Source organism: Phyllostomus discolor, chromosome 1 (genome assembly GCF_004126475.2).
Source record: "Phyllostomus discolor isolate MPI-MPIP mPhyDis1 chromosome 1, mPhyDis1.pri.v3, whole genome shotgun sequence".
Lineage (NCBI taxonomy): Eukaryota > Metazoa > Chordata > Mammalia > Chiroptera > Phyllostomidae > Phyllostomus > Phyllostomus discolor.
This window is the reverse complement of record NC_040903.2, coordinates 85,251,133-85,273,587: the sequence shown is the minus strand read 5'-3', so window position 1 is coordinate 85,273,587 and position 22,455 is coordinate 85,251,133. Positions and strand designations below refer to the sequence as shown.

Here is a 22,455-nt window from a genome sequence, read left to right as displayed (position 1 = left end):
ACATAAAAATTAACCTGAAAGTAAGGTAAAAGTTTTCTCCTTGATAGGGCTGGCCCCAGGCAAAACTTGGAGTACTTAAAAACTAGTCATTCTCCTCCTTTTTTAATTGAAGCTTTTCAAGGAATTTCTCATCGAGAATTAGAGTAAAGGTAAAGGATACTCGACTCCTACCTCCCTGTATACACACGTTCATGCGTGCACACTCCTACATACATATGAATATAGGTATTTTTGTCCACTCACCACATATTTATGGAGTCTTGATTGGCACTGTTTCCAGCACTGGAGTTACAGTTTAGTAAAAAAAAAAAAACCCAAGTCTTGCCCTTGTGAGGTTTAGTTTCTAGTGGAGGAGGGGAAGAGTCAGACAATAAACAATAAAGAAAGAAAAATTTAAAAAACATTACATGGTGTTAAGTACAGCAGAGAAAACTAGCACAGGGATGAGGGATAGAACATTAGAACAGCAGAGTGGTGTTTCCACTTCAAATAGAGTGGCAAATGCGGACCTTTCTAAGGGGGGACATTTGAGCAAGGAAGTGAAGCAGGTAAAGGGTGTTCCAGGCAGAGGGGAGCTAGACGAGGAGGAGTGACAATCTCATCACAGGGTTGTGAGTGGTCCTCATACACAATTCAATGTACAAAACATAAACTAGAAAAGGAAGATTATCAGAAATTTCACTACTCTGAGATAATTGCCATTCTTTTAGACATTTTTACATAAATATAATCTAAAGCACACATGTTATCTTGTAACACACTCGTTTCATTTAGCAATTGTGTATTTAGGACACGTACATTTATGGCTACTCACACTTTTCAATGTCTTTCTACTGTTGCTGATGCTGAAACACACTACGTTTTGGGTGCTGTCACCTTCTGTCCTTATAATAAATTCCTCAAAGTGGAATGGCTAGGTCAAAGAGATGCACAGTTAGGATTTTGATAAAAATTGCCAGCTGACATCCAAAAAGTTGATACTGTTTGAATTTTCATTCCCATTAACAGTGATTTAGAGGGCTGATTCTCTGCCTGCCCCTTGCAGCTGAGCATTACTGATTTTATAAACAATGAAGACCGGGTTCTTTGATTCCTCTGAAAAAATATCTTCTTATGTATTCATTAGCTGCTTCTATATTCAACCCTTATTCATAATCATGTCTTTTGTGCTTTATAGAAATTAGGGCTTGTCTTTTTCTTATTGTTTTACAAAACCTCTTTTTATTAAGAATATTCTTTCTACCCTACATGCTGCAACTAATTTTCTGTTTGTCTTTTGCCTTATAAACTTGTTTAAGATTAAAAAGTAAAAACCTTGTTTAAGGTTTATTCATTTGTTTTTGCATTGGGCATATTAATATGTACCCTTAATTATAAAAATATAGCTAGCCAGTTGTCCCAACATCAATTATCCAATCTTTCCCCAGGTACTTATAAAATCCAGAAGCACAATTTATATTTTTTAACAAAAGTCTCTTCTCAGAAATGTTAAAAAAATTAGGGAGTAAAAATTAGGAAAAAACAGTATACATCAAGGTACTGGTGTATATAAAAGAACCTTTGGTATAAAAGTTGTATTTTGATTTAAGACAATGTACAGAAAAAGTGGCAAAACTGACTTGGGATTTCTCCTTCGTAGAAAGTCATGTCTCGTTTTCCTCTCTCATGACCCTGTCTTAGGTGTGTGCTGTCAGTCAGGTCCCCTTCCAAACACTTCGTCAGTATTCTCACTTAACCCTCGCACAGTTCTCAAGTTAGAAGGTAACTGATGACATCCTGAATTTGTAAATTTCTTATGAATTCTATAAAAGTAAGACTAACATTTATAGTCATGATAAATATCTGCTTTCTAGTTTCATTGCTAAGTACATAAAATCACTTTCGTGTGTTTTCTTTTATTTAATATACACTAGCTGCATCTGATGTAACCTCTTCTCTGGCAGATATTAATGGTGATCAACAACATTTTCATTTACACATCTCTTCAAATGCTAATTTTATCTGTACATGGCATCATGGCCTACCACCATCTACCCTCCCTGTGGTGCATTCCCACCAGTCACTCTTATTCTTTAAGTTTAGAACATAGCCCACTGTTCCTATCTCTTCCCTTCTCTCCTTCTCCCTTCCTCTCCCCATCCTTCCCTCATCTCTCCCTCTCTCTCTCTCTCTCTCTCTCTCTCTCTCTCTCTCTCTCTCTCCATAATTCAGACATAAATTTTAGTTGATTTTAATCTTTAGGCAGGTGGTCCCCACAGCCTCCTTGTCTCTCCGTCAGGTTCTTGCCTTATTCATGTCCAGCCACCTTTCCTCAAACCCGTCCCAGCCACTCACTCAGGGCCACCCTCTCAAACTGCCAACACCAGTAACGTCACCTTCTCAAAACCAGAATTCCAGGCTTACTGGTCCCCCATAGCCTCCCTTTCAGCCCACTGCCACTGTAACTCTGACTCCAAAATTATTTGATGCCACCAGAACTCCAAGCAATTGACCTCACCCCCACTTTTCACTGTTCATACAGCCCCAACCTGGTTTAATTTCCACAAGTCCATTAAAATCAGTCCTAGAAGATGAATCAATACCCTTTTCTCTCTCTCTTTCCATGTACTTGCATGAAAATGCCTACCTTTGATGAAATCCAATTTTCTGCCCACTGTACCACCATTACCCTGGTGTCTGAACAAATTCTTCTTTTAAAATTCAAGGCCATTTTCTTCAAGTGGGGACCCGTTGGTGATGTCTCTGAAGGGATTCTTTCACATCTTCTTTCTGCCGCACACCTCACTTTCTTTTTATTTCCTAACTCTCAGCTAACAGCCTGTCCCACCCTGTTACTGAGAAAAATAAAATGCACACACTCTTGACTCCAAACCTGCTAACCTACCTGAATCTCTACCCCTGCAACCTGGCTAATGGTTCCCGCTTCTACTACCTGTCTCCTAATAAATGCATTGGATTTAGCCCCAGACTTACTCAAGGTTTTGTTTCCTGTCAATGCCCTCCCTATTGGATCATGTTCATCTTTGTTGTCTGATATCTAAAAAAGCCAAAAACAAAAACAAAAATAATTATCTATATTCTCTCTTATTGCTCTCTTTTAAACTTGTGTATAAAACATTTAATATGTATAAAAGCATATGTGAGTAAGATATGTTTCAAAGTAATCACATTTTACCAAAAATGTATTCCTGTGAGGAGTTAATGATCAGTATAAAGAAGATTAAGTATACAAGAAAATGTTTTCCTTTGAATTCATAATCCATTTTTGTATTGAATAAAATAAGAAGTTTATTCAGTATAAAAGTGTTTTCAATTTTAAACCACGTACTACACAGGTGAGTTCAACTGGCCCCATCAGTGTAAATGCCATTGCTGAGCTGTACTCTTACATAGGCTAACTTTTGTTTTTGTTGTTTTCTTCTTTTTTGCTTCCTGTGTACTCTTATAAGCAATCCTCAGAACTGGGGTTTCAGACCTGATGCAGACCCCAGCTCGTGGGGTCCTCGACCATGTGGATGAGACATGACAAATTCACACAGACATCCATGTCCTGTGAAGGAAAAGGGACGGCGTGGTTTCTCTCTCAAGAGGAGAAAAGCCTTAACCTTTGACTTGACAGGCCTTTATTGCTTTTCTGGGCACATTACATGATTGTTCTCATTTACTATGCACAGTTTTGCTTTAGGTGGTTACCTTCTATAGAAAACAAAGGAGAGGATGCCGCTGATCACATCACAGAAGAAGGATATTTGCAAATGCAAATGAAAAGTGGTTGAACTGGTTACACCCATCCTTGGAAGGTTTAGCATAGATTTTAGGAGGTTAATTTAAAGATATGCAGTAAATGTTCGCTGCCTCAATTCAGGGTGAGGGAGTTTTAGCAAAAAGCAAGTCTCAAAGCGGCCCAGATACAGTGCAGGCCTGATTCCCCACAGGAGAACCTATCTGTGGGCATGGGTCCTGTGCATCTCCGAGTGGGAGCAGGGCCCATGCCACGCAGAATCGTCTCCTATACAGACCATATAAAATATAATGTTTCCGGTATGATGCCAGATAGTTTAACTTTTGTTCTCAGTGTCTTGAAGTACAGACAGTTCTCAGAATTCTAACTCATATTTCCTGTGTTATTATATTAAAATTGTTTATAGCTTGTTGATTTTTTCATATCTGGCACTTCTTTTCGTCTGGTTGTCTCCCAGTACTCTGCCCTCCTCCTCGTAGCAGCAGTTGCAGTCTAGTAGCCAGTTAGTGCCCACCACCACTTAAATAGCAATTGTTTTAAGGTTTCTCAGATTTCTCAAGTCAGATCCAATTTTTTTCCCACTTCTTAATGCTCTTAACCTTTGGACTAGGTAAATAAATGTTCAGGAACTCATGTACCTACTATAAACATTTATGTGAGTGCTGAGGGTAGTTAGTTGATGCCACCAGAACATTAGCTTTGCCACCTTTAACATGTTCATTACCTCCTTCATGTCCTCATTTCCCTCCTAACTATTTAAATACCGTGGTCTTTGCACACAAGTCACCTGTCATCAGTTAATGTCAACACATGAATTAACACATACAGTTTTCACGTAACCACGGGAACAATCTGCAAGTCAAGCTTAGCCAAACCTGAGACAACCTAAGTGAATATTTGCTAGGCTAGGAGAGGCTTGGGAAGTCATCTGATCCGTACCTTTCTCGGCACACGTCTTTCCTGCTGCTGAGAGACTAGCTGGCTCCATTGTGCTGCCTCCAAGTCTTTTTACTCCCAGAGGGAACAAGTCAGTTCCTAGAAGTGAAAGTTGAAAGAAGGAAGTTGAAAGCTGAGAAAAGCGCTGGGCTTATCTGAGCCCGCATGAATGAACCAGTGTACAAATAAGTGTCCAGCCCCAGCGTTTGCCTGATAACTGTGCTGTCATAAACCTTGATCTTAACTTCAAGGCTTTTCTACAAACCAAACTTCACCTAAATGAAAGCAGAGCCAAACTCAGCACTTACATCATCTTTAATAGCAGCATTGTGAGATGTTGTGCAAAGAAGGCAAAAAGTTTTCCACAGCATTCTGTGTTGAAACATTTAGTGGGAAAATGAGTTCTAGCTATTTATTATCCAAACAGAGCAATAAGAGACACTACGTTTTTGGCAGTAAGTCAAAATAAATAAAAACCATATAAATCTAATCTAGCAATGGAAAAGGGTTTTATGTATAAGGAAAGGACTGAAAGCTGACTGAAACAAATAGAGGAATTTATATGTTCTTTTCTGTTTAAAAATTATTTCTTTTTAACTTACGAAGTTCACATAACATGAAAGTATCAAAGGTCTCAAGGAGATCATAGCATCTTACAGCCGCCCAGTTCCCTTCTCCAGTGGCAGACACTGCCCCGGCTCCCGTACAGCCTTCCCAGGGGGCTCCACTTGGAAGCATGTATGTTTGAATGTACATTTGGTAGATTTTTATTTAGATAATAAAATTATATATACATATATATATATATATATATTTATTTTGGATTTGCTCATGTTTGGTCTGTGCAATACAGTTGACATTTTGTGTTTGCCGATAAAAAGGGCAAAAATGACCTCTGACTTTGTGCCAGCAAGAATTCAATAGAAATTTTCTGTTTATTTTAGATAAGCTGTAAGGCAACAATTTTGTAAATAAGTTTAATTAGAAAAATCTATAGAAGAAAATAATCACTTGTGGGAGGAACTCTGTCCAGCAGCATGCTCCTCCCGTCCACCTCGGATAGTAAATAAGTCATCCCAGACACAGTCTTGCTGCTCCGGTGGGAAAGGGGGAGGTGATTCCCTCTAGTGGAGAATGCCTAAGCCCATCTCCCAAATGGCTTTATTGGGATCGGTATGTGTAGGTGTATACATCATACATGCATAGCCCATCAATCTATATCAAAAAGGCTACAGTCATACAAAAACAGGTATTATCTATAGATGACAATTGAAGGAACACAGAGATCAGTCATAGGTCAGGGTCTGTTAGTCATGCTGATGCCAGAGGGTCTTTAAGGCGAGTTGCATGAGATAAGGAGTTTACTCCTTATGCCTTGAACTTAAATATCCGGTTTATGTCACCAGGGCTACACAAAACAAAGAAGAGCAGGCTTCTGCATTGTACTGAGAACCTATAGGCCTACAATGTACATTTCAGGCCTAATTCCCTTGGTGTTAGAGTCGAGTCATGTCTGCCACCTATGTTTTTATCTGGTTTTCCAGGGACACTTACTAGTCCCTTTCAGGGCTTGCTCTCTCGGGGCTACAGTCTCAGAAACCACAGAGAGTGGTCCCCAATAATCACTGGCTTTACCACTTCAAAATGAATGCTGTAAATAATTTGTGTTTTTTGTCTAGGCATATATACACCCAAGTATTTTGTGAAATTGGAATCATACCAAATATACCATTATGAAACCTTTTTTCTCTAAAAAATATATTTGTGTTTCATTTTTAACCATAGACAACAAATATTAATTTAAATGGAAAAAATATTTTCTTTATTTTTATCCTTTCCCCCAGGACATTTTTTTCATTGATTTGAGAGAGAAACATTGATGCAAAAGAGAAGCATCAATTGGCTGCTTCCTATATGCACCTGGACCAGGGATTGTACTTGCCCAGATGGGGAATCAAACCCACAATCTAGGCATGTTCCCTGACCAGGAATTGAACCTGCAACCTTCCGGTTATGGAATGACACTCCAACCACCGGAGCCATATCAGCCAGGTGGAAAAATATTTTGGGAAAAATATTTTCTTTTATTTACTGAAAGATCATAAATTTGAGGAGAACAGTATTACTGCTCTCTCTGAATGCAAAGCCCCCACGTGGAAAACAGCACCCACCAGTGTTATCGTGCAAGTCCAGGTCAGTGGTGAGGTGTTTCAGTGTCACGATGGCAGGACAATGTCTAGCAACTGTTCCCACACATGTGGCAGTACCATGTCAGACAGCACACGGTACTGACATCCTACCACACTTCTCGCTCAGGGTCCAGAATGTGTGAGGCCTGCCTGGGAATAGGGGAACTTGAAGGAGAGGGAATTAAGGGGACAAACTCTTTTTTCAAAGGGAGAAAAGTGGGTCACAGAGCCCAGAGCATGCAGCTTCCGCCCTCCCTCCCCAACTGAGTGGAGTTGCTATGGCTTTAAACTGTCCTATCAACCTCAGTAGAGAGGAGGACGGTGTAAATGCATTATAATAATGAAACCAGTGTTCAAATACTGTAATACCATGAAATATGCATATCACTCAAAGATGGCCATGCCCCATTTATATGTGGGTTTTTTCTATAGATATGCAGTTGGTCCTCCATATACTTGGGTTTTACATCTGCAAATTCAACCAATCACAGATCAAAAATGGTATTTTCTTTTTTAAATTAAATTTATAGGGATGACATGGGCTAATTAAATTATGTAGGTTTCAGGTGTACATTTCTACGATACATCATTTGTATTGCATTTGTGTCCACCCCCCAAAGTCAAATCTTCTTCAGTCATCTATATGTCTCATTCAGTCACCCTTACCCTTGACTACTCCCCCATCGTCCTTCCCTCTGGTAATTACCATACTGTTATCTGTGTCTATCAGTTTTTGTTTGCTTGTTTTTCTTGTTTGTTTATTATTGCTTTCAGTTTTATATCCCATAACCAAACGTGGGTCTAGCTGCCTGCGACTATGAAAACTGACACTCGAGAGGCAGGTGCTGATGTAAAGGAAAGTGGTTTATTCACATGCTGGCCATCTATCTGGAAGATGGGAGACTCTTGTCTCAAAGGCCATCTTAGCATCTCAGTGGAGGAAGAGGTTTTTATAAGGAGGGAGGGTGGAATTAGAACAAAAAGATCAAGGGAGGAAGTTGAACAGTTCTCTACATGCAGACAAGCACCGTCCATTCCGACCAGGCAAGTGATGGGCCGGTGTGCATCATCCTGGTTTAGTCTTCCTGCCTTAGGCATCCTGGCTTCACGTTGTCCTGGTTCCACAGCTGAAGGTCAGCAACTTTCCAGGATCTGGGATGCTTAAAAGTTGGAGTCTGTGTTTGTTGAAGTTAGTTCCTAGGATTCTGATACAAATATGCTGTTTATCTACTAGCTACATATTAGTCAGAGTCAGCACTTAGACAAACAGTGTCAAAAGAATGATGGGGTGGGTTACAATTTCCCACTGTTAAAATTCCTACTGTTACAATCTCACCTATGAGTGAAATCATATGGTTCTTGACCTTTTCTGACTTATTTGGCTTAGCATGACATTCTCAGGACCCACCCATGATGGCAGTATGTCACCTTTTCTTACGACTGAATAGTGTTCCAGTAAATGATTTTTATATCCTTTTGGAGTTTTTTGTGTTTCAGTTTCCACCCTCCTCAGCAGAGCGAGCCCACTGCTGTCCTGTATAAAGTGACTGTAGCTTCAGCACACCTTCAGGGAATTTCTCAGTCTTTCATTTCCTGCCCTCTCTGGTTGGGAGTTTCCTTGTCTGTACTGAACCTCAAAGCTGGCTTCTCTGTCAGTATCCTTCCGCTGGCTGCCCTGCTGTGCAGAGGCGCCCTCAGCAGTCAGTGCCCAGCAGCTGTGCAGCAGCTGGACTGCTGGCTTGGCTCTCGAGCTGAGTTTTGCTCCTTGGACACACTCTCTGAATTATTCTCAGTTCTGTCTGAATCTCCTGTCCCAGCCCAGTATGTAGGCTCTCATTTCTCCATAAGAGAAATTCAGACTTGAAATGTAATGAAGTTTTGTTACTTTCACTGAAAAAAGGACAAAATTATAGTTCCAAAATTTCACTGAAATACAAGATAAAAGAACCAAGACAGAAATATTACATCTAGCAATTAAATACAGTATTAAAATACACCTACTCTTTTAAAATACATCTAGTATTAAAATACACCTAGCTTTCCTATAGAAAGATACATAAATGGATTGATAAATAAATTCAACTTCTCAAAGCTATTTACTAAAACTTTGCCTGCATAACAAATAGAGAAAAATATGGGTGATCAAATATCTCCTGTCATGAATTTTAAAGTGTCAGAGAAAGCCTCTTGTCAAAATTGTCTTCTCTACCTATCACTGTCACTGAAAAGCCTTTTCCTGCTGTCAGAAATAATAGTCATTCATTTTTGCCTAATAAACAACTATGCAAGTTTTCTCTTTTTTTTCTATCATCCAGCTACACTTTTTAAAAGACTTTACTTTTTTAACGGACTTTCAGGTTCACTGTCAAGTTGAGAGGGAAGGTGCAGAGATTTCCCATACACTCCTTGGCCCTCCCTGTACCTGCATAGCCTCCCCCATTACCAATGTCTCCACCAGAGGGCTAAGTTTGTTCACAACTGATGAGCCTACATTGACACATCACTGCCGCCCAAGGTCCATAGCTCATTTCCTTTTAGTGCTAAAGAATATCCTACTGTCTGGATGCACCACAGTTTATTTATCCTTCACCTAATGAAGGATATCATGGCAGTTACAAAGAAAGCTGCTGTAAACATCCACTTGCAGGTTTTTGTGGACATAAGTATTCAGTAAATGAAGGTAAAAAGCAAGGAACACATTTGCTGGATCATATGGTAAGAGTATGTTTAGTTTTTAAGAAGCTGTCAAACTGTCTTCCAAAGTGGCAGTATCATTTCGTATGCCCACCAGCCAGGAATGAGAGTTCTTATTACTCCACAACCTCACCAGCATTTGGTGTTGCCAGTGTTCTGGATTTTGGACATTCTGGGTATATTGGTATTTTAAAGTTATTTTAATTTGCATTTCTCTCATGGAATTTGATGTGGGACATTTTTTCATATGTTTATTTGCAGTCTGTATAACTTATTTAGTGAGGTGTTTGTTAGTTGTTGGCCACTTGTTTGTGTTCTTACTGTTGAACTTCAAGAGTTCTTTGGATAACAGTCCTTTATCAGATGTATATTTTGCAAATATTTTCTCCCAATCTGTGTCTTATATTCTCATTCTCTTGACAGTGTCTTTCATAAAGAATTTTTTACTTTTAATAAAGTCCTAGTTATTAATCATTTATTTAAGCATTATGTTTTGGTGTTGTATAAAGAAAGTCATTGCTATACACAAAGTCATCGAGGTCTTCCTCTGTGCTATCTTCTAGAATTTTTTACAGTTTTGCATTTTACATTTACTTCTGTGATTTATTTTGAGTTAATTTTTGTGAAAGATGTTAGGTCTGTATCTAGAGTTGTTTTTTTGCATGTGAATGTTCCATTGTTCCCGCAGCATTTATTGTGAAGACTATCTTTGCTCCATTTATTGTCTTTGCTTTTTTTTCAGTTGACTGTGTAGGTCTATTTTGGACTCTTTGTTCTGTTCCATTGGTGTATTTGTCTGTTCTTTCACTGATACCATACTGTTGTGATTAGCCATATAGCAAGTCTTGGATTCAGGTAATGACAATTTTCTAATTTTGTTTTGCCCTTTCAATATTGTGTTGTCTCTTATGGGTCTTTTGCCTCTCTATATAAACTTTAGAATCAGTTTGTCAAAATTCACAAAATCATTTGTTGGGATTTTGATTGCGATTGCACTGAATCAATGGTTCAAGTTGCAAAGCACTGACATCTTAACAATATGGAGTCCTCCTATCCATGAACATGGAATCTCTTTCTGTTTCTTTAGTTCCTCTTTGATTTCTTTCATCATAGTTTTGCAGTTTCCCTCAATTGGTCTTGTACATATTTTGTTAGATTTTTACCTAAGTATTTCGCTTTGTGGGTTGTATTAATGCAAATGACATTATTTTTAATTTCAAATTCTATCTATTCATTGTCAGCATATAAAATATTGGATTTTGTATATTGACCTTACATTCTGCAACCTTGGCATAATTACTTATTAGTTCTAGGATATTTTTTATTCATATTTTGTAATCCTCATCTGAGGATGTGTTTATTGGTTTTAGAGAGAGAGGAAGAGAAAGAGTGAGAGAAAGAGAGAGAGAAAGAGAGACATCCGTTGGTTGCCTCTTGTATACGTCCTAACTGGGAATCGAACACGCAACCTAAGGATGTGAGCTGACTGGGAATCAAACCTATCACCTTATTTTTGGTGCAGGAGGTGATGCTCAAACCAACTGAGCCACCTGACCAAGGATGATTTGATTTTTTACAAGACAATCATGTCACCTGCAAAGACAATTTTATTCCCAATCTGTATACTTTTATTTCCTTTTCTTGCGTTATTGTAAAGAACCTCCATTACAGTGTTGAAAAGGGGTAGGAGACAGGACATCCTTGTACTAGATCCTATGAGAAAGCTTCAAGTTTCTCACTATTAAGTGTTATGTTAGCTGAAGGTTTTCTTCAGCTATTCTTCATCAAGGTGAGAAAGTTCCACTCTATCTCTAGTTTTTTGAGTGTTTTTATCATGAATGAGTGTTGGATTTTGTAAATGGTTTTTCTGCATCCATTAATGTGACCATGTGACTTTTCCATTTTAGTCTGTTGATGTGGCAAATTACCTTAATCGATTTTTGGATGTTGAATAGACTCATACCTCAGTAAACCACACTTGACCAAGGTATATAATTACTTTTATACATTGTTGTATTAGATTTGCTAACATTTATTGAGGATTTTTACATCAGTGTTGATGAGAAATGTTGATGAGAGATGAGAGTGTTGATGTAGTTTTCTTTTCTTTTAATGTTTTTTTCTGGTTTTGGCATAAGGGTAATTCTGGTGTCATAGAATCACCCAATTATGTTTCCATGTCTTTGGTAACTTTCAAAATTTTCAGATTGCATTCTGGGCCTCAAATGTATTCCACTTTGATTCACTGATCATAACTTTCTTAAAGTCAACTACTTTCTACAGCCCTGTGTCCTCCACAAAATTGCCCTGACCTAAGTGGCATATAGATGCTTCTCATAGGCATGTTTATTTTTTTTTCATGCAAATAGTCACCATACTCCATTCAAGATATGTTCCACAGTACCACATCAAAGTATAATATGTGTGCAATGCACACATATTATACTTTGCACACATATTATACTTGTGCAAAATATTGCAACTAGGGGAAACTGGGCAAAAAGTGCATGTTGATTTATAACTATTTCAAAATAAAAAGTTTAAATAAAAATATAATACCCTATTTCCTCTATCTTTCTTTGTTTCTCTTTTTAACAAAATTATACTTTTAAATACACATAAAAATTTTAAATGTAAGGATAAATACTCTTCCTCTGGCTTTTTACCTTGTTTGCTCTCTCAAACTTTCTAATTAATTCTCTTCTTATTGTGATTTGAGATGTAAACACTATGTTTTTAGCATAAAGATACACATTAGGTGGTTTAGAAGAAACTTTGTAGTGCATAATAATCTCCTGGGTATTTTGGCTCTTTTTCACGGTATTCGTAGCATACCAGAAATCTTTGTAGATTCAAAAACAAACCAGGGAAAAACCAATTAAGTCCTGGGTCTACTTCACCTTCTGCTTAGTCTAGTCCCTTCCCCTGTAGGGTCCAGCAGTTCTGGAGATCAGACTCCTTAGTCATAGGACTTCACAAAGTTCATGAGTGCAGAGAGCAAAGCCAGGGAGACAATATGAAAACAAAAGCCATACAGTCACCATCATAGCATTGGCTGACACCTCTACCCTAGCGCTTTTCTTCTGAGTCATCTTTTGTTCTCCACTTCTCAATGTTAGTGTGCAGGAATGCTTTGATTTCTCAGATTTTTATTTAACATAGTGACAAAAAATTCCTGTTTGTGCTCTGCTTTCTGACTTTCTGGGCAACTTTTGCTGGAAGTCTGATTTAAATATTGATATATATTTACTCTTCAACACTTTAAAAGTTTGAATTTTCATGGTTAGTAAGATCACATCACAATGGAGAATCCCATGATCGCATGCAAGGCTAGAGTGCTGTGTTTGATTGTCTTTTTAAATCAAAATCTTAATTTTCACTTCCTACGTGGAATCCTAGAATATATTACATAATCTGGGTCATTATTCCTCTGTGATAAAGTCAGATACTCAAAGTCACATTAGAAAAGTCAGAAAAAAATCTCAGTAAAGTTTTATTTACTTTTTAGAATTTATCAATAAGGGTAGTTCTTATGTGTTAGAAATTATAGCTGCAAAATGTTAAATTTACAAATAAAGATCACAGAAGCAGTGATGCTGCTAATCACAGTATATAATTTCTAACTAACCTCTGTGTTAGGTGCTGACACCATATCATTGCTCTTCACTTCCATTCCCATGTCCCCTGGGAGGACCTTTCTGTTCTGTCATGCCAGTAGAGGTGACATTCGTTGTCAAATCAGATTCACATTTAGTTGGGTATGGAAGTGACACTTCGATATTCTAGCATATGGAAGTTCTGTTTATTACTAGAAATCTCTTATTTTTGCTTGTTTAGAAAGCATCAGCTAAAAAATTAAGAGATTTCTTTTTTATCATTTTTTTATTGAAGTTTTATAATGGAAACTTTTCTCCATGTTGTTCCTTTTATAAGAACCTCATAAGCTCCATTTTAGGGCAGCTTCAGTTTTCTCTAGTTTTTATAACCTGTAGTCCAGATCAAAACCTGCTGGGCCAAATGAGATAAATTAACGCATTTTTTAGTTCAGTTACAGGAGTTGGTGTGCCCAGAATTGAACAAGAGAAACGTGCTACACAGATCTATTTTAATGTCTAGGAAAGTCATCCCTATAGCCCAGGTCACATAATCTTTTGCTCATCACCTCCTTCTTGGAACTGACATGAATAAACCACTACTTTAATTTGCTTTTGTTCATGAAGATGAACAACCAGTTTCAGTGTCTGTGATTGTTATAATAATGCCATAAACCTCTCTAATGGAATGACAACTGGGCTCCATCAAAGAGCAGCATGGCTGTGCATATCAGTGCACTGCCAAAATCTCAGACTCCAAAGAGTGCACATTGGGTCAGAAAGGAAGCACATACTGGGAACACAAGTATTTATTAATGATCACTTACTTAAGGCACTTTAAATATGGACAAGAATGAAGATTACGCCCTGGCTGGCATAGCTCAGTGGATTGAGTGCAGGCTGCGAACCAAAGCATCGCAGGTTTGACTCCCAGTCAGGGCACATGCCTGGGTTGCAGGCCACAGCCTCCAGCAACTGCACATTGATGTTTCTCTCTCTCTCTCTTTCTCCCTCCCTTCCCTATCTAAAAATAAATACATAAAATCTTTTAAAAAAAGATTGAAAATTACATGAGTTAATTAATTCATTCTTGGCCATTTAGTGAAAATGAGTTTTATATAAAAACATATGAAACTCATTCCTTGCCACCAAAAGATTCTGAATCCCTAGTTAAGGGTGACAAGACTCCGAGTTATGAAAAGATAACTTGTAATGCAAAGCACTATTGTTAAGTGCAGAAAATAAGTGCAACTAGAGTTCACAGAAGGGACAGATCACTTCCAGGGAGATTGACAAGGCAATGTTTCATGTGATATTTCAGTTGAATATCCAAATTAAAAGATTAAATGTTTGCCAAGTGTCTGCTCCATGCAATGAATGCCTCTGCTGAGTTCTGTGTGGGAATCAAGGAAATTTATGTCATAGTCCTTCCCTAGAAGGGTTTATAATCTGGTCAAGAAAATGATGCATAAACACATAAAAAGCCAAATAACAATCAAATGTATATTTCAAGGCGATGTTAAAAATGATGGTGACAGAAGGCAGCTCATGATTAGTTATGCTAATTAGTTATGTAGCAAACAATTACTTCAAACATTAGCAGAAGGAGGCACTCACTTTCCTGACCTGTTAACAGCATCTGAAAGAATAACTTTCTTCTCTGTCTTTCACCACTCCACATATACCCGTTTCTGTCCTACCACTCCAACTGCTCCTTCTCAGTCTCCTGTGCTGGTTGATCCTTATGTCTAAACACTCATATAGATCAGGGATCAGTCTGTGGCCCTCTTCTCTCTTTCATCTATATTCACTCTGTTGAGCATATGATCTGCTTTCATGCCTTTAATTTCTATCCATGTGTTGATAGTTAAAATTTTTTTATCTCCAGTCTAGACATTTTCCCTGAAATCCTGCTTTACTTATATCCAATTTTTCATTCAAATCTCTATTTGATTGTCCTCAAGGCCTCCCAACTTTAACATGTCCTAAACTGAGCTCCTAATTTTCCCTTTAAAATTTGCTCCCCTTGCTTTCTTTCTTTCTTCAGCAAATTCTATTAGCTCTGCCTACACAATTGATCCATAATTACGCCACTGCTAGCCTCCTTTGTTACTTCTCTGATTCAAGAAGCCATCAGTAACCACACAGATTATCGCACCCACCCCATGACCCATCTCTTTTCTTCCACCCTTGTCTCAACCAAAAAACCAGAGTGATTTAAAAATATATCAGTCAGATCATGTCCCTCTTCTACTCAGTGCCTTCCAGTGGCTTCTCATCTCACTCTGACTAAAACCTAGCATCCTTATGATGATCTGTGAGGTCCAGCATGACTGGTCCCTAATTCTCTCTGAGCACACCTATTTCTGCATTCTGGCCTCTCAGTTTTCCATGAACAAGCCAAGAACACTACTGTTTTAAGAACTTCGTTCTTGATGTTTTTTTTTTTTTGCCTTGACTGTTCTTCCCCAAGATAACTTCACAGCTTGCTCCTTTACCTCCTTCAAACTTTTACTCAGTTAGGGTTGAGGTCTTGACTACCTCACTCTCTCCTATACTGAGTTATATAGAGCAGATTCAGATAAAAGCATTTATGAGCAAGTAATTTATTTGGGAGATGATTCCTGGGAACATTAATAAAGAAACTGGGAAAGAGACAGAGAAGGAAATGAAAACAAGCGAAGGTACATTCATGAGCAGATTACCCCTGTGACCAAACGAAGCTGATATCCACTGGGAGCCGTAGGACTCTGTACAGATACACCTCAGAGTTGTCTCACATGAAGGGCATTCATCCACCAACTCTCATTAGACATTGATCGAGGGGTGCTCTCCGGAGTGTTCATTCCTGATACTCTAGACTGCCCTGAGTGTAGACAGAGTAGGTGTCACAGATGCCTTTAAGGAGAGAATCAAACCTGCTTGCAGCAGAAGGCCTTCCACGTGCACAGGAACGTTCAGGTCCAGGGGGATGTGGGTGAGGGCCCGTGCTGCAGCTTCCCCCATATTCCCTCTCCCCCTTCCCTGCTAGATTTTGTCCCTATTACATTCACCCTATATTTGTATTCTATATATTTTACTTCTTTATTTTCGTTATTTGTCTCCTTTATGAAACACAGATTTTTGTCTTATTTCCTCACTGCTGTATCTCCAGTGTCTGGGACATGAGCAGAAATAACTATTGACTGTTTATGAATGTGTCAGGCAGGCAAGTGGTCTGGGAAGTCCAGGAGAAGGGACAGGCTCTGCTCCTGGGAAACACTGGTTAGGCAAAGGCCTACTCAGGGCAGCAGTGCAAGAACAGAGGACCACAGGAGCCAACAGGGCAAGTGAGCTGGCGTGTGGCAAGTCCGAGAACAAGCCATTGCTTTAGATCAGAACAGGTGGTTCTTATAAGAATAAAAATAATTGGAGTAAAACAAGGTCTTGACCACACAACACTGTCAGTGTGAGGAATTTGGGGTCTTTTCTGCAGCTACTGGGAGGAACTGAATATTTTAAAGGAGGGGAGGTTATCATTATGTTGCAAATCCCATTCAACTTACCTTTTTGAAAAACTGAAAGTATTAGGTAAGCTAATTTGGAGAATAGGGAATGAAGATGAGTTTAAAAGCTTTCTCAGAGGCACAAAGTACAGATGGACAGAGTTTCATGGAGTAACGAAAATGGCCCACTGAATGTTGGAACTTGTGTGGTTAAACTATCAGTTTCTGAGGTCAGGGTGACAGAGGAGTAACCTTACATGTACAATTACATTACAAAGGAGTGATCCTGAGACTTCGAGTCCAGAATTTGGTGGTGCTGTTAGTACATGGGCTGCAGTGTCCTCCCCGCTTCCCAGGGCTAATACCTGTTTCCATCATTCTGGGCATAGCCTGTGAAATCCAAACTCTGCTGAAGTTTGAGTGTGTTCTGGAAATCAGGTGGCTTAAGGACACTGGGCTGGGCACCTTGGGCCCCTAACCAAGGGATAGTTTCTCAAAAGGGAGGAAAATGAGAAATTACTAGCAATTTAAGAATGTTGTGGGGGCTGGCTCTGCTTTCTCAAATCAACACTCACTTTGCTTCCTTCCTTTTTCTGGGTGGTTCTCAGGATTCGGAATGTGATTCAATACTTTCAGGAGCATAAATAAACTTAATGATGGGGAAATACTGTCCCGCCTCTGGATGAAAACTCTGGCAGGCCATGATTTTTTTTCTCTTACAAAACATACTCTAACACAAGCAGTCTCATTTCAGAAATTGGAATGTCAGTCTGAGATATTAATTTCTACTCAGACTTTGGCGTCAGCTCTCCCTCAGGTGAGGCCAGCTTCACCAGGAAACCTGCAGTGGGGGGAGGAGGTGGGGGTGGTTTCTTCCTGTCTCTCCCCCTGACGCTGCTCCTCCTCAGTCCCAGAAGCCAGCTCACCAGCCAGCTTCTGACCCTTGGAAGGATGGATGGGAGGCAAGTTGAGGGAGGGGGTAGGTGCACTTGGACTTTGTCCATCGTAGGCTGCCTTTACGTTCTGTGGGCCTTCCAACTGTTATAGTGTAAATCCCTTATGGGTGCTTCCCTGGGGTGTGTGTTTAAATTTCCATGGCAGTGGTGATGGGGCTAAGGGGGTGAGTTGAGGGGTGGGGGCATCCCTTCCCGAAGGTTACTTGATCCAGGCTGTATCTGTGTTCCAGATGGTGGCTTGCAGCTCTTTCCTCAGCTCCTAGGCATCAGGATGTGGCTTACCTCATTAACATTTTCACTGGCTTACCTCCACATTCTGCCCTTTAGTACTGAAGGCAAAATCAGAGATGAGCTTACACAAGTCCAGTCCCTCTTAAGGACCACAGCTGATCCTTGGGGAACATTCATGCATCATTTGCCCAGAAAGCCTGAGGGAGTACAAGTTGGTCACAACTTGGTCTCAAGTTGGACCCAAGTTTCCTTCAAGTTTCCCAGGCATGAGGCCCACATTGGTGATTTTGACACCGTTCACTGAGATTTGTTTTTTAAGGTTCTACATATGGCAAACCATCTCATACTCACTTTGGAATTTGGTAACTTAAGAAATTGACACTCCAGGTAAAATCAAGGCAGGGAGTATTTGATTTTAACCTTCTGTTCTATTGTTACTCTCATTATTGGATCCCAAGGTGATAGCCTGACGAAGGAAACATGATATGATATCCAAGTTGCTGGAGATAGGGCAAGGTCAGTGTGAGAGGTAAGGCCGTGGAGAAGCCCCTGCTGAAAGTACCAGCTTTATGTGTTTGGGATGGAAAACCAGTGAAAATGTTAAGCAGTGCCATGATTAATCTAGATATGGCGATCAAAATGCCAAAAATTTGTAAGATTCCTGAGGGAGAAGGTGTGGGAATGCCAATAGCAGAATTGTTATTCTGATATTTGGCTGCCCACCACCAAACACAGGCATTGAAGGGGGAAAACAAAGACCTAAGGAGAAAAATAAAAAGGTCTTTATTTAAAAACAAAAAATGGTCTTTACTAAAATGTTGCCCCATTTTGGGGAACAGGGGACTCCTTGACTCCAAGGCCAATCTCTTCCCGTAAAACACAGAAAGATCCCAGCAGGGCATAGAACCAGAGGCAGTATCCACCAACCCCACTCCATCCTTATCTGTCCATTGGGAGCCCAAGGCAGCTACACAGATGGTGCTCCAGCATCAGGTCCCTCCCTGGAGTGCACACTTGTGGGGCCAGCACTGCCATTTCCTCACTACAGCTTCCCATGTTGGGACTTGGGGCCATTGCGGATCATTGCAGCAGGTCATGCAGGGGCTCCATCCGTGGGGCCCAGCCTCTGAGTCTGCTAGTACCCCCAACCCTCTAGGGCAGGCAAGCAGTCTGTCCCCTGCATCCAAGCACTGATCTCAGAGGACGTGATGGGTAAAGCCCGGGAACATTTGTGCAATGTGGAACCGCAGCATCCCGTGGGCTGCCGCCAGGGCACATTGTAACAGGGTGTAGGCTGGGGGGGGACTTGTAATGGGGTCCAGAACTTGGGGTGTCTGGGAATATAGGATATCCCTATCCCCACAAGTCTGGCTAGGGGATAGGGACTTGTGGAGCAAGGCCATTGAGAGTTATTTTGCATATCAGAAACAGCAGACTAGTCTTAATATCTATATGCAAAAACAGTTATTTTGCATATCAACACGTCTAGCTAGAGAGATGGGAATGACTTTAACTGATGATGTAACTGGGAGGCAGCTTCCCTTTACACCTGCAGCAGAGCTTGGAAATAGTTCACTTCACAACACAGAGCCACACCTGCCTGGACTAACTATGGCAGCCCAGAAAGGCAGAAACTGCGCGAGTGCTGGTGGGTGCAGCCTATTGTGGGAGGAATCAGAAATGGGGTTATGGAAGAGGGTTCAGGCTGGGATTTAAACTAAAGGCGGGCTGCCATGTGGGACGAGGGACAATGAAGACAATGCAGGACTAGCGACGGAGACAATGAGAGGACATGTGGGAAGGAAAGGGATGAAAGGATTCTTGCTGGTGGGCCATGAGGAGGTGCCATGTGGTTTTGGATTAAGAACTGGAAATCAGGGTGACACAGCTGATGGTGCTAGGAACTGTGGGCAGACCTGCTCAGCTGAGTACAGTTACTGGGAGGAACTGGGGGTCTAGTCCAGCTACAGACTTCTATTTCTTTTCCTGAGATACGTACCCCTGACTGGCCTGGTTAGACAAGGGGAGGCAGGACTGTGTGTGTTTGTGGGTGTTTTAAAGGGACATAGGGATTTTAACAGGGACATTCCACCATTCCTCTAAACCTGTGTAACTTTTTAATAAGTAGTTCCTTTCCTTTTCACCAAACTCTGGCATTGAGAGCCACAATTCCTAACACCTAGTGGTGGGCAAGAAGAACCATAGTACAGAGAGACCCTGGGGAGGGGGCTTGTAACAGTGTCTGGGCCCCCCACAGGTTCATTCTGTAACAACATGTCCTCATGTGCTGCCCAGAGTGTGGGATTCAGCTTTGGCACAAGCCAGTCCATCCATGACCAGGAGAGCAAAAGGCCCCAGTGGGGTGAGACTCTGCTTGCCCTCTACTTAAATCTCTGGCCCCAAAGTTCTATGCGCTCCAGAAGCGTCCCACTTTCTAGCCAACCCAGTGTGCTAGACTGGAAGGTGTGCCGCTCCCACTGCTGCCACGTTAACTTCCATGGTACACACATCACTATGACCTCTCTGGCTTGTGCAAACTCTGTGTAGGCTTTCTCCTGCTGTGTCACCTGACATGCTGTTTTATTTATCCATTACCTGGAGGTCTGAAAATCTATAACGCACCGTGCTGCGGTTTCAGTCCCACTGCCTCTGGCATATCCTGACCCCTCCCTTCCCTGGTGCCTGGTGTCTCCTGCACCACTTTGGGTTCCCTCCCCTCTCCCCAGCAATGTCCCCAGATACTCCTGTATCAGAATGACTAAATCCTTGGAAACTACAGCATGTATGACACAGGTAGACTTCATGAGTGTTTGCTCTGTCATACAACTGTGTCCCTAGTTCCTGCTTTATACCAGGCCACCATTACACATCTGCCCATCACATTTTTCCACAGCTTTGTCTCACTTGTCTTTTCTTCCTATATGTATTATCTCAAGTAAATGTTGTGGTTTTTTTCTTTTAGAAGTCTCTCCTACCATTTCAAAATGATTTTAGTGAGTCTGAGACTTTCCTAGTCCTTGGTTATATTGCTAAAAATTAGAACTTTGTAAACTGTGTTACAAAGTGGAAAAAATAATTGGTAAATGTTGAGCAAGTAATTTCTAATACCACTTGTTTTTTTCAGATATCTATCTAAAGGAAATAATTGAAGGTTGAGAGTTTTATTTATTCAGATGATTGGTTTTTGACTGATTGGTTTTTACACTTAATAAGATCTGAGTTTAAGAATGCAGGAAAAAGAAAGAACAACACACACACATACACATGCATGTGCACACAATCACACACATTTGTGTGCACACGCTCACACAGGCACATGCTCACATACATATACATGCTTATACAGGCACCACATACTAAAGTGATCAAAGCACAGAAATGTTTACCTTATTTGTTGTGCTCAGCCTAGAGGCCTTAAATAAAATTTTTGGTTGACTCGGTTGCATACAAATGTATTTATTTTTCTTACAATCTCATTTGTTGTTCCAGTTTTCAAATTCCTTGCTTATTTTCTACTTCTTTTTTTTAGAGTTTCTGAAGGATCACAAAATTACTGGATCTTCAGCCTTCAGGACTATTCCTAGCAGTACTATTTGTCTTCTGAGTATTTCCTATAAGATCCTAAGGAGGAAAGGATAGCAATCTTGCACACCACCTCCAACCCCCACCAAGCAACTTCTTCTCTTCCTGTCCTTGCGTCAGGGCGGAGAAGAGAAACAAAGGCAGGACCCTGGTCACTCTCCACCTTTTATTCAAGGATATTAATATAAGCACGTCACTTTTTTATTATTAATTAAATGAAGTTCAGAGACCTCCATCCTCTCCATCCGCTTTCTCAGAGACTCTGGAGCTTCTCAAATGTGACCACAGTTGCTGGTCTGGCCTTTATTCACCCCTGTTGCCTCTGCACTTCCTCTTGCACAGGCTGAGATGTCTGCCCCGGAACCCCAATCTTACTCTATAAAGGGATTGACATTTCTGCTGTGACGTAGGTCTGTCCTCATGAATGTCTCCTAGCCTGGAATATTTCCGGGCAGTTACCAGGTAACTGGGACATTTAGCCACAAGATTAATTAAAAGTCTCGCTGTCTAGCAGTGAGATTGATTCCACTCATGGTTTGACTCAGTTTGCCAGTGCACAATCCAGTGTCACAGTAGGAATTTTCACACATACAAATCAGTAGTTTTGTGAAACCTGATGAAATAATGGCTAGTTTACTCTGACAATCTTTGTAGTCTAGAAACCAACGGAGTAAATGTCATAGTAATTAGATAATTATTCTAGCTTTTGGTTGCCAGGAACTTCTGCCAACATGCTTTTCCACTTGCTGCAATTTTTGTCTCATAAGCATTTCCCTTGTGAGACAAAGACCTAGTTCTTCCCTCTCAGAATATTTCCATTGGGTCTCCACTGCTTGCAGTTTTTTAAAGTGCATTTCCAACTTGCCACCACTCTCACCTTGCTCGTTATAGTTACAGTCTTTATACCAATGGGCTTCCACAGCATCAACATGAATAATGGGGTGCACTAATTTAGGGAACACTGCCAGGCCTCATAATGCTGTGGAACTGACCCCTTCTAGACAGCAATTCCCTATGGAACTGTGGATTCCCTCCCACCACAGCTTA

General features: G+C 40.4%; 1 protein-coding gene across 2 annotated transcripts in view; it reads left to right on the top strand.

Annotated features, from left to right (window-relative positions):
* ARHGEF38 (Rho guanine nucleotide exchange factor 38) overlaps nucleotides 1–22,455 on the top strand; it is a 132,490-nt gene that overhangs the window by 45,705 nt on the left and 64,330 nt on the right. The gene's annotated exons all lie outside the window — the stretch shown is intronic.